General features: G+C 36.3%; 1 pseudogene; it reads right to left on the bottom strand.

Annotated features, from left to right (window-relative positions):
- Nucleotides 1-821: 821 nt before the first annotated feature.
- Nucleotides 822-12,993, bottom strand: LOC148951851 (palmitoyltransferase ZDHHC17-like; annotated as a pseudogene).
- Between the last annotated feature and the right edge of the window lie 1,180 nt (nt 12,994-14,173).

The raw sequence follows: 14,173 nt of genomic DNA, 5'->3' as shown, positions 1-14,173 counted from the left end.
AAAATACGATGAATAGGTTATATTCGAATGTATATTACTTTTAAAAAATGGAAAATTCACTATTTCAAAATTATAATCGTCTGTTTTACTATATATTTTCAAAAATAGTGTATTAACAGGTGCAACATTAATATCTAAATCTAGAAAATGGTCATAATTGCCATTCCCATTATTAGATTCCACCTTTAACTCCGGTGGATCTATTTTATTTCAAAATTCTAGAAAATCTGAACAATTTTTTATCAGAAGATCATCTAAATATCTTTTATTATTTGAGAGCAAATATTTTATGTTACTTGGATTCTTTTTATCCATCATATAATCGTATTCTAAATAGCTTAAAAACAGGTCCGCTATAATTAAAGTAAAATTAATCTGCAAATTTTGTTTTAGTTATTCATGTACGGTGAGCCAAAATCAAAACCTACAATAATTTAAAAATGCTCAGAAATTAAATAAAAAAACAAGTTTTTTTTAACTGAAAGTAAGGAGTGACATCAAAACTTAAGACGAACAGAAATTAATTTGAATATGAAAGAAACTGTCCCCCCTCAGTGCCTCATTCCTTACGCTATAGTTTGACTCTTTCTCACAACTCCATTTTTTGTGTCTGTGTGTGTGTCTGTGTCTTTGTGTGTGTAACCTAACCTATGCAAACCTTAACTGTTTGTGTGTGTATCTGTTTGTGCATGTGTATGTATGTGTGTATATTTGTGTTTGTAAGTGTGTATTTGTTTGTGCATATGTTTGTATGTGTGTGTATGAGTGTGTGTATGTTTATGTAAATGTGTGTGTGTGCGTATATGTGGAGAATATGCTCATTAGACCAAATTCTCTGTGGCTGATTTACGTTCTTCGTAAATTCACGTCCAGTCCTTTTAACGTATTTTAAAAAGGCCACAACATACAATCTCAAAGTAATCAAAGCAATTTTGAGCCATGTTTGTAAAAATCTTTGTTTTGGTGACTTTCCTGGAATATGAGGATTTCATATACAAAGCAAACTCGTTAGCTATTCTAGAAAAATTAGTATCAAAAATAGTTGATTTAGAAGAAGCGAAAATGAGAAAAGAGAAAAACTTTCTGTTATTATGGCAGTTAATGAGATAAAACCATTGCATTGTAAAGCAGTTTAAACCGTTGCATTGTATCCTCCCACCCAGAATGAAGTACAAGCATACAAATACAAAGTTCCCACCACTACTTGCACTACAAGAAACCATGTATAGTGTACATTATTTTTGGCACCTATACAATTTCAAAACCAAGGGCAGTGATGATCAAATTTCGCTAAGCAGCGCTAATACCTCCAGCAATGATATGAACGGAGAGGGCTTTAGATCAAAGAAGAATAACATAAATCATCGTTGTTAAGTTTCTTTACATTTCCCAGGCTGGTTATAGTTTCCTTCTGTTCTTTTTTAATTATCGGGACTTTACCAGGCTCTGATATGGAACATTTATAATGTAACCAAGGTAAAATTATCATTAAAAGAAGAGTCAAACAAATGTACGGCACGCCCATTTGCAGGGGATAAAAAATCAAAATGCACATCATAAATAATACGGATAAGAATAATTATATAGCTAAAATCTTAGACAATATCTTATCCACAAATTTGTTGGTGATAATGGCTATAAAAATAATCAAGCTAATCAAGCTTTTGTAGAAGTCATGAAGAGTTGCATGAAAAAAGCCATCCAATAAAAGGTAGTATAATCCCTGGCAGACATATCTTCATTAGTAACTTTATAACGTCTGGTACTTTATAACGTCCAAAAAGCTTTTTCTGGTCATATTTGTCCATAATTCATAACCAAAGTTTGAGTTCCATCCGCTGAGGTCGAGAGTCACCCGGCGACAAGGAACTGACTCCTTCCTCATTACATATAGGAAAATCCACACCTTCATAATTGAACAAGTGTCTGCGCCATTATTTTTTTTTGAACTTCCAATCCAGGGCTGTGTTACCACAGATGTCCTTAGAATAGGGGAGGCAACAAGAGAAAGTAGTAAACGGAGAATTCAGTGTTTTCTCTTCCTGAACAGCAAACATAAGCGGAGTTAATTTTTCACTAGTTGATAGATTTGGTTCCGCTGCTTTTGGTATTAGATAGGCAATAACTGAAGAATAACCCCTGAGCGCTGCTAAGTGTAATCCAATATCTGGGTTGCAGCGGTAGCTAGCAACCTAGCAAGAGACGATCATGCCCCATAGTAAAAACTAAAGTAACCCATAAGTCCTGAAAATAGATTCAGATCACAATAAGAAGTACACTATTAGAACTGCCTAGTCCAAAACCTCTCTATGGCAATCTTACCGTCCCTTAGCTTGAATAACAAGGAAAATATATATAACGTAACTCGTATAGATTCATCTGAGCAAACATAGGCTTTAATTTTCCCTTTTATACTCCAAATTTTCCTGTACTGCTTCCATGTCAGCACTCACTCTTAGTTTATCTAACATTCTCGTTTCAAATGAATCAAGTATAGAGTTATCAACGTAACTCGTATAGATTCATCTTAGCCCATATGGGCTTGAATTTCCCATTTTAGACTCAAAATTGCCCTGTAACAAAAGAGGAACTACTTCCCCGTCAGCACTCACTCCTATAGTTTATCTAGAATTTTCGTTTCAAATGAATCAAGCATAGAGTTGTCAACGTAACTCGTATAGATTCATCTGAGCCAACATAGGCTTGAATTTCCCATTTTCCACTCAAAATTGTTCTGTACTATTTCACCGTCAGCAATCACTCATATAGTTTTCTATATGATATAATAGTCACTCATATAGCACTCACTCCTATAGTTTGCCTAAAATTCTCGTTTCAAAGGAATAGAGTATTGAGTTATCAACGTAACTCACATAGATTCGTCCAACCCAACATAGGCTTGAATTTCCCATTTTCCACTCAAAGTTGTTCTGTACTTTTTCCACGTCAGCAATCACTCATATAGTTTTTTAGAATTCTTGTTTCAAATGAATCAACACAGACTTGTCAACGTAACTCGTGTAGATTCATCTGAGCCAACATTAGCTCTACTTCCCACTTTGCCCTCAAAGTTGTCCTCTATAATAAAAGAGGAACTGCTTCCACTTCAGCACTCACCCCAATCTAGAATTCTCGTTTCAAATGAACAAAGTATAGAGTTACCAACGCAACTCATCTAGATTCATGTGATCCAACATAGGCTAGAATCTCCAATTTTACACTCAAAATTGTCCTGTAACAAAACAGCAACTGCTTCCCTGTCAGCACTCACTCATATAGTTTATCTAGAAATCTCGTTTAAAACGAATCAAGTACAGAGTTATCAACATAACTTCTATAGATTCATCTGAAGGAGCACTGATTGAAATTTAAGAAACTTCGGCGTTAAAGTTTTCTTTCCTAGGCATCCAACCTCCCTCCCCCCACAATGATATTCTAACAACCAGTCTCTTAAAAGCCGGTGTGCAGCGTATCTAATCCTGCACGTACTTGAACGAAATTTCAATCAATTTTTTTGTTTAGATAGTATCCAAGATGTTTTGTTCATTTAAAAGGAAGAAAGCTTCCATTAAATTTAGAGTTGTATATCAGTTGATAGAAATAAAAGTATAACAATCTTTTATCTTTTCGCAATTTTATATTATGAGTATTTATAATTTTACGTTACTTAGGTTAATGCCCCTTTTACTAGCAGGCTAGCTTCTTTGGCTTCACACACCTGTTTCACCTTGCTTCACTGGCAGGCTAACACTTTACCGGTGAAATTTCAAAAATGAACAATAATGTAGACATTATTAGCATCATTAACTCTTACAAGTTCAGCCAAGAGTCTTGGCTGTGGGGTTTCAAGAAAATTAGTCAAAAATGATACTATAATATTCTTTATAGAGAAATTTTCGAGGCATACAATGGTTTACCTCTATTGAACTTTACTAGAATGCTAGTCGAACTAACGATAATTTAAGTCAAAACAATGTTTCCCGGTGCTTGCTATGTTCCCCTACTTTATCTGTACTTTCAGTCTTTCTCTTTAAGGATGGTATAGCTCACGATGGCTTACTTTACATATATAATCAGATACATGTGAGTGTTTGTGCTGAAAATACTGCGAAGAAAATGAGTATCTCCAGACAAGAACAGGACAAATATGGTATGAACTCGTATAAAAGATCTGCTGAGGCCTATAAGAGCGGAACTATGCAAAGGGAGATTTTTGAAGTCAGAATTCCTGGACAAAAAGGGCAAACCTGATACTGTTGGTTCAGAAAATGAAGAATATAAATAAATCGATTTCAACAAATTTTCTAAATTGCCTACAGTATTCAGGTATGGAAAATAATTTTCGATTTTTTTCACGGGCAGAGGACCCTTGTGACCAATCTTGGGGGAAGAAGTGCGGATGATATTATAGAGTTAATTATGTGTATTTTTAAGGGTGCTGAACTTAGATTGATCGGGAAATATTTTACACTCAATTTTTATAGCTTTATTTTCTCAATTTGTCTTAGCTTTTTGACAAAATTATAGCTTTATAGGCTTCAATAGAAAATGGAAAAATGGTATACTAGACAAATACATTAAAGTGATTAGTGCAATGTACGAGAATCACACTGCTGCGATTAAGATAGTAAATGAGGCTAGCAGCTGGTTTCACATTAAATTAGAAGTTAAGCAGGGCTGTGTTCTATCCTACTTTATATGAATTCTCTTTATGGATGGAAAAAACACGGAAGAACACGGGATGACACGGAATGGTGAAGAAAAACTTTCCTGGATTTCGATTATGCTGTGGATTTAAGCATCCTAGTTGAAAGTTTGAGCAAATTGAATGAAGTTTTAGAAGTTTTGCGAGTTCAGGAAGTTAGAATAGGTTTTAAAATTAATGTTAAGAAGACTAAGTTGCTAGGGCTAGGAATAAATGAGGATGAAAATGTGACGTCGGGTAAACAAAAGATTGATGAAGTGGACAGCTTCACTTACCTTGTTAGCATTATTAGTAAAGACGGTGGGAGCAGTGAAGACGTTAGAAGTAGAATAGCCAAGGCTGAGGGTGTTTTTTCACAGTTAAAAAGCTTTGAAGAATAGAAAAATAAGTCTGTGAAACAAGATTAGAATATTGGAAGCCACAGTGATGACAGTGGTCAAATATGATTCTGAAGCATGGGTGCTCCGACAATGAATGATGGTTTGATAGATGTTTTCCAGAGAAATTGCCTACGGATTGTTTTTGGTGCCTGACTGACTGACCGTACTTAAAACATTAGGCTCTACGAAAAGTGTGGTTCGATCCCGCTTTCTAGGGCTATAATAGTTGGAAGGTCTCTCTAATTACGACCGGGAGTGACGTCACAGCCATATGCCTATTTCTAGGCCAATCAGAGAGCCAAAATACTAACGGGAGTGACATCACTTAGCCCTGACTTCCAGGAATGTAGCATGGATTTGCGTAATAGACACAAGAAGTCCTAGCAACCGCTCATAGCAACTACAACTAATATAAGGAAAGATTTCCAGTATAGTTGTACAATGAGTTATATTGGTAATTGTATGTGTAATATAATATTGTTGTAATTACGTTCATACACAATAAAATTGTTTCGAAATCGAAAATGTTCTCTTTCTTTATGTTAGATCTTTTTTAAAGTAGGTTATCGAATATTCTTGAAGTAGAACGAATCGTGGATAGTCTAGAGTCAGCAGTGAGAGTGTTAGGATTGAAAAACTAATGAATTTGAGAAAGAGAAAATTATATCGAATCTTGTGATTATGGAAAAACGTTTGATTCAAGATGACGATTTTCTCGAGTTAAATCTTCAACGGAAAAATATTTGCTCAAAGAACACTTGACAATATATTGGGGAATGATTCTCCATCACTGGACTATTGTATGCAGCTTTTACGACGTGAATCAAGAGACATTGTTGTTGTTGTTGTGTATATACATTTTTTTTATTAATAAACAAATTTACATACTTTTTTAAAACACTTTACTCGTAGGGCACAAAAATCAAAATTATACAGGTCCAAGAGTTTATTTTCCAACAAAAAGTGGTTCAGACGTTGATTGTCTACGTAAATGTTGAGAAACTGCTTGTAAGTATAATCACGACATCTGAATACGAAATATAGTAGCGCATGAAAGCCGCAACTTTTAGTCGTTAGATCCTGCACGCTCTTCCGGTTTTGAATAATACTTTTCCCACTGCTTTCAATATAGTTGTTAATGTGTAGAGTGTACAATGTAAAGGGTAGGCCGAGAGGATCAAAAAATTCAATAGTCTTCATTGGTTGAAAGATGCACAGCCAATGACCGGTCTTCACAGTCAACGGAGGGCTATGAACAATGGCAATGGTATTGTTTGCACTTTCAATTTTTCCAAGGAAGTCCGATGGTATACAATAGGATCTGTGTTTGGACATGTAGGGGTCCATATTAAATACACTGATTATTTGATGCCTTCGGGAGGGATTTCCCAATAGGTTTCAAATTGATTAAACGAGATTAGTGCGATACTCTCAGGTAATGGGTCGGCAACTATTAATTCTAAACCCACACTCTCTGTTCATACTAGGCTCGTATCTAAGGTGCCAGACAAGTTAATTGCAGTAAGACGAATTGATTTAGTAAAAATTTTTTCAATTTCACTATTTTCAAACTGTTGTGAATCGTCATCTTGGATATACACTGTAATTTTAAACAACGTCCTATAGGATTTATCAAAAGATAGATTGTAGAGTGGGACTCCATTTACTTCACATACAAGAGATGAAGGCCCAAACATCTGAAATTTATGTGGGCAACCTGTCCACGAACATAGCATTTTTTACAAATACCAATGCTAATTTTGATAGAATTTCGCCATTGAAAGGATGAGTCGCTGAAGGTGCGCGAGCCTGTGGCAATATGACGTTGATTGATGATTGTATGAGGAAAAAGTAGTTTAATATTGTGTCCACTGACTCTCAGTTTTTCCACCGCCATGCAGCTTTCACACATGTAGTATTGCCGAGGTGAGAGAGAGAGAGAGTTACATCAGAATTTGCAGGAGGTTCCCTTCGTAAAATGAAATTGGATGGAGCCAGCGTAAATTCTATATCCACTTTAATATATGGTGGTAGCCATTGGGGTATACTAAATATCTCATGATATATTTTTGCAACTACATGTAATTCACTAGTTGTAGCATTTTTAAGTGCATCTTTACTACTACTATCTGTAATTTATTCATATCCATTGGAGGAGCCTCTCAATTCCTTGTATGACTATAATTTGAGAGATTGTTGCTAGTGCTCATCAGTGTTCCATTTATGTATACACTGACTTGTCGAAATAAATTATGTAATATACAATTTTCATAGGATATTCCAACTGCAGGAATTGGCATTTCGTTGTCGAATTTCTTGACTATTACATGTAAATCTATAAATTTCAAAGACATGTCAATAAAGTTTACTGTTTACTGTACGTGTCGTCTTTTTCCTTCTTTTCTTTGACAGGAGTGATGTCTTTCGTTTCTGACCTGAGTAGAGACTGATGAGTCATGCACTGTTTCTCAACCTTTTTATACCTTTTCCATTTTGTCAAGACTTCAATTGCTCGCCAAGGGTTCGTGCATTGGACCTAAGATTTTCCGAAACACTTTTTTTAAATTCCTTGCCAGAGCCCCAATCGTATAGTGTAGAGGATGCAAAATCTGTCGCAGCCGGTTAATATATTTTTTAGCCAGGGGTAGTGCAGAGCAAAACAGCTTAGAAAACCAACTGCCAAGACCATAGCCTGACATTGATGAACGACCTTTGTAATAGTCCATTCCATTGCCCAGTTGTCTTGGGCCAAGAGTAGCAACATAGCAGTCAATATCAGGACAAACGAATAAAACTTTTCTATTAGACATCTTGTTTTTGGACACCGACAACGATTGGTCTAAAATGAAATGTAATCACAGCCAAACCTATTCATATTGCTAGAGGATCACCTAATTCAGTTCTTAGTGTTAACCGACAGAGTTTCAAATAGGAAGTGTTTGCGGGGATATAGTGAAGATGCTTTATATTGTAATGATCAATATGATCTTGATTGGTTTTTCCTTCAAGAACTCGTAGGAGGGGAAATTGCTATTGCCAACTCTGGATGTTTCAACAAATGAAGCATAAAGAAATATACAGATATCCATGGAGAAGGCACGCGGATAGTCAGCAGAAATAACACTAGCTCTTCCGGCACTTTCACAATCTATTATACAATATTTCAGACACGGAATATATTTTTGATTATAATTGAGAATAACTTTTTCATCGGCAATCAGTCAACTAATATCGATCTTGACCTCTTGCCTGAATACTTTAAAGAAAATCCCTCTTTTTTACAAGCGGAAATTATTTTATTTATAGTATGACACATTTCATTCATACAGCTGAGTTCCGCGTATGTTAATTCAACATATGGATATTCCAACCAATTGAAATTTTGAATTTTTATGTTGATCGCTGAAGGGTGGTGGCCAATCATAGGGTCTAATTTTTATATCATATATGTAATCTTTTCTCAGGATATCATAGGTAACTTTGAGAAATCAGTCGACAAGAGCCACTTCATACGCGCCATCGAATTTGATGGTAAGAGAGAGTTTCGTCCTAAAATCACTTGTTTTATTCAAATCATTGTAGAGTAGATCAGATACATTGGAATTCAATGTCACATATAAATCATTGGGCATTGTTAATGTCTTCAGCTGCAACCCAAGAATCAAAATCATAGTTGAATCCTAGCAGATTTTAGATCCTAGCAGATAACAAAGTTCAGATATTAGATTAATAAATTCTTTGTCGACACCGTGTTTTAGTATGGCGTTCCTAAGTGGTGGTTTTGAAGTGCTTAGAACGGAAAATAAGTGTCTATTTTCATGTAGTTTCTTCCGTGTCAAGATGGAAAATAATAACCTTTTCCACTGTTCACCGGAAGATATACTGTAATTTCATTGTCGAAAATATATGTGACTACACGCAAATCCTCGGGTGTATTCGGATTAAGATCCAATAGAATTTAGCCGTAGGGTTTATTTGTTGCCTGACTGTACGCTGAAAGTAGAATTTTGAGGCACCGGGATATATTTGTTTATTAAGAGTAATTAGAGAACTTGAATCACGAAAAACTCTGTAGAAAATATAGTAGGTACAGTTCAAAGCATGGGTTCTCATAAATTTGCTCTGATGAAACAGATTGTGTAGAACTAGGGTTATTGAAATGTGTTCAAGATGTGAGCGAACAGTAAACTGTTGTAGCATTTCCTGTAACCATTGTTCAAAGGATTCAGCTAAATCATCAATAGTCACCCATGAGTTTGGCTCAATATTATTGAAGACATCAAGTCCTCGTATGAATTGTATCCCCCCGGGCTGGAGGCCAGGCGGGGATATGTCCTCCCTCCACCCTCCGGGGGCCGGCCGGGGGGGGGGGGGAAGTGCGGTTGCCGGAGCCGGGCCAGAAAAAAACTGTGTACAATAGCAAAACTTGAATGATGATGATGATGATGACGATGATATTAGCAAAATGGAATGTATATTATAGGGGAATTGTTGTCCACCAACCCACCCGCCCACACACAAACAAAGTAATAGTAGTATTTTTGAATTGAAGTTAATATATCCAGACCGAGTTGTTTTCTGTACTCCATACATTCAAATCGATCTGAAATAGGGTAGTGACCATGGGGGAGTACCTTCACGCCATCCTCACGTACATAGGCCTGGTCGGATATGCAAGACATGGAATTTTTTCCAATCTAACAGTATAGTGTTTAAACTGTAGAGAACGAATTGCCATTGCTTTTGCTCTTGGTACTAAACTACTTTCAGCACAGTTTCTGTAAACATTCATGTCTAAATTATTTTTTACAAAGTGTGTAGGCACCCCTTTGCACGCTTGTTTTATATCCTTATTGTGTGTTTCCAAACAGTATACTTTCAGACTGGGGAACACCCCATTGGATATTAAATCGCTCCCCGTCTCAGATTTTAACATTAACAATTGATTGGGGGCCTGGCGCTTTACCAACTCAAGATAGATGCTCTCATTTCAATTCGTAAAATCCATACGAGAGCTGATGTGCACACTATTTTCCAAATATCCCGATAAATTCTCTGTTTTAACTTTTAACAGGAGTGAATCCGTGTCTCCATAGTACACTTCAACTTCCCCCTCCCTTGGCCATTGTACCTTACACATATTGTAAAAGAATGATAACATGAGTTTCTTGGAAATTTCCTGTACTGAACCCCCCCCCCCCCCCACGATATTCTTATTCAGAACGACATTTCTCTTTTTTCTGTGTGGAAGAACCATATTTGAGTCTATGACAATGGATGTTGTGAAGTTAGGGTCAGCAACAATTCAAGCACATTCTCGGGGGCAGGTTACGACGTCACAACGAGATCTGCTTCGTACGCTTTCACACATTTTCCCAAAGGCTGAACTTAAAATTAGTTTATAGATTTCTTTTCCAGCTTCACTTTTTGCCTGTGAAAGTTTGTGTCAATAAACGTTTTTAAATATGGTTTCTGATCGAATCTTTGTATCAGGGCTCTGTGTATCTTTGTAACCCTGAAACCGCTGGTCACCATCCACCGCAATACTACATGATGAACAACGATATTTTGTTTCGGTTCCTGATCTGCAATTAGTTTCTGCTTGGAGGGGGTCCAACGCATGCCCATATCCTCGACCAAAGACAAATTGTATGAACTCAAAGAGTCCTTTGTCACAGGTCTATTTATACAGGGGAAAACAAAATCTTCTACGGATTCGTGGAGCTCCATTGGTATGTGAGCGTCAATTTCAAAAAACCATCCTTGGGGACCATTTTCCTCGACAATGTGAATGTTGGGGAAATCTAGGTCACAAGCATTTTCAAGCCATTTTTAGTTGCCACACGGTAAACTGTAGTGAGACACTGCCGAGAGATATAGAGAGTTCATGTCCAGAAAAACAGCATTGGACTTAAGAATTAAATCCATCACCAGGTGTGGTGTTGAAAAATAATAGCCAATGTCTAAACCGAACTCAGAATAAATTTGGTCTGTGTTCTTGCAGAGAATATCTAAAAGAGTTACCAAATCACTTGCCAAGTACATTCTACAATAATCCCAACCATTTTTACAGTTCCCCTTGGCTCAAACCCTTTTGGCAAATACATAGTCTTCGGCAGTGCACTGACTATTGGTAAGTGAGTTATAGAATGCTTCAATGGGGGAAGTTTCTCGTCTCTTAACATTGCGCTAGAGTTGTAATAATCGTATGCATATATGCCTTTACAAATTAGTAAATCATATATTTCATTGTCAGGAAAGCGTTGTTTAGGCAGAGGGAAACTATCTAAATTGTCCTTTTTCTGCACTTGTATGATTTGACTGAAAGATTCTGGGAAAAAAACTAAAGGAATCTAAAAAATGGTTTTTTCCCAACAAATATGCCCATTATCCAGTGTTTGCCACTTGAATTCTAAAACCAATAACTTCTCAGCTGATTTGGGTATAATATTATAGGTAAATGATTTATTTATCCAGCGACTATCTGCAACTCTCTCCCTCTGCATACGTGCCAATTCCGGTAAAATAAATTTCAAATAATAATTTGAATTGTGAATATAAATCGGTATAAAGTACTGTTCACTTACATTTACATTGCACGATTGATGTACTACGCCACGAAAATTGCTACCCCGTGATGATATTTCCTACCATAATTGGTCGTGGTCGTGGAATTTCCCCTCCCCCCCTTAGTCTTTTTCCCCGAGTCCCTATCCCCTTAGTATCCCCTTCAAATTTCTCTTTAGATACCTAAAATATTTTCCCATGTTTCATTGCCAAGTGATCCTTTGATAAAAGAATCATGGGACAATGTGTATGCCATAACCGGGAGATTACCTTATTCGCTGTTACGATTAATTTAGTCAATGCTGTGACGATTCAAACATTTTCCTCCAATGTATCAACTATTTTTAACAAGAGCATAGTGTTACTGGCGTCCCTTTGAGCGTGGGCATATGAGACTGCAATAGCTTGATGTTCTTTGATACTATTTGGACTTTGGGGGTCGTTCACATCTGTGAGTTTAGTATCACAATCTAAACTGATTTTATCACTTTGCATAAGTGTATTCTGGAAATTTCTAAATCGTAAATTTGACTGGTCACCTTCAACTGTCTCCATAGATTGATAGCCGTTTCGTTTGAAGTGCTTCATCTGATTCTCTAGCTTTAATTCAGTCCAAAATCTAGACAAACATATTGGACAATAGTAGCGTACCCCGCACCCCTTCTTACCCTCCCCCAGAACTCTACTAATATCTATGATTGGATTAAAATGTCCAATTGAACCAGGTTCACTAGGTGGTGTGTACAACAACCAAACCCAGAGCTTCACTGATTTAATTGACGGAGCTCTTACTGGAAATATTATTCCCTTTTTATTAGTACGCACTCCCCCTTCAAATTCCGTTTCATATTGAAGCACTGTAACACCAATCTTTAAATGTGCGTTTGCCTGTTCAAAAATATCTATTCCTTTGAGTGTTACAGGAAATTTGACTATTAAACAACTGAAATCCACTCGGGGGAAATCAGATTCCTCTTTCCCATATATAGCCCAATTGTTCAAATTTTTCTTAGTAGCTTTATTTTGTAGAGGTTGGAAAGCCGCTATAAGAAATGCGTATATGAAACACTTTTGGCCTCTCTCGAAACAAATTTGTTGGAAGCCCTTATACTCTTCCAAATCGGGGTTATATTATAAAAATATAGACTCTGACCCCACCCCTCCAGCACTTAAAATAAAATCTTTTTGAAATTTACTTATATTTACTCTTACATTTTCAACAAATAAGAGCACAGAACCACTATTCTTCTCGCTATAATCGCCCAAATGAGTGACAACATTGTCTGCCCATTCCATGAAAACATTCTCATAATTCCCCAAATGTTGGTGGAGAGCTAGCATTTCAGTGTGCACATAATGATAGTAGACTTCATCGCGATTTTCATTTAAATAGAATATTTTTAAAACTATTGAGGCCTTTATGCTGTCAAATTCCCCCAAGCTCGAATTTGGTATTCAATAAGCGTTCGAATCTTCTCCAAATATGTATAGATACTATTTATTGGGTCAATTATAATATTCCCGGCCATTAGTGTATTGAAAGAATCGCCGAATATTGCTGTGAAAACATCTATCGTATTCAAGATTGAATTTGTTAGCTGAAATATGGGTAGTGTTGGTGAGAATTGTATATCATTGTCAACACTACCACCATCTCCGCCTCCACTCTGTTCAAACTCAACATTAGGGTTGATGTGGGGAGTGAAATTCCCCAGTTCACTTAACATAGCGTCAAGTGAGTTAGGACTACGTAAATCAACCCAAGCAAATTTATTTTCTTCTTCAATTAAATTTGGTTGAAATGGGGTTATGTCCAATAAATCTGTGGGGGGAGGCATCTCATTTAACTCACTGGTAAAATTATCTAAAATTTGTGAAGTGTTAGGACTTAACCAACCTAAATCGCTCTCTAACATACTTTGATCTAGTTGGACTGAAATAACTTGTTTGCTTTGTTCAACTGTGCTATGGTCTACATCAAAAGAATTATTAGCTTCACTGAAATACTTTCTTAAAAAGTTAACTGACCATTCAGGGTCGTCAATAATGTCGGAAGGTATATCGTCTAAATTGTCACTACCAACACAGTTCCGTAAGAATTTACCGTACCGTTTGAGATCTTTTTCATCGATAGCTGGTATTTCAGTGACCTGATTGTCAAGAAACTCCTTTGGTGGTTCAATTAAAGCTGACTCGTCAATGAGGTTGTATAATTCTTGACTTGATACTTGAGGTGGAGGAGAAGGTAGTGATGTTATGCCAATAGTTCTAACCTATAAAAAAAATAGCTTATTTTAAAGTGTCTAAATCACCCTATTTTTTAAAAGAGTCGAAAATTAGATTATTAGCGAACCATATTTTCATAACATTTAAAACATATGCATTATAATAGAAAATAAAAACACGCTTATTGTAGTAGTAGTAGTAGTAGTAGTAGTAGTAGTAGTAGTAGTAAGTAGAGTGCTAAGTACCATTTCCATGGATGCCCTAGGAAAACATTTCCATGGATGCTCTACACCTT

This window comes from Artemia sp. Qi Xiang Cuo, chromosome 5, assembly GCF_049724085.1.
Source record: "Artemia sp. Qi Xiang Cuo chromosome 5, ASM4972408v1, whole genome shotgun sequence".
In the NCBI taxonomy this organism is placed as follows: Eukaryota; Metazoa; Arthropoda; class Branchiopoda; order Anostraca; family Artemiidae; genus Artemia; species Artemia sp. Qi Xiang Cuo.
Note: the sequence above shows the minus strand (reverse complement) of the source record. Positions and strands in the feature narration are given on the sequence as shown.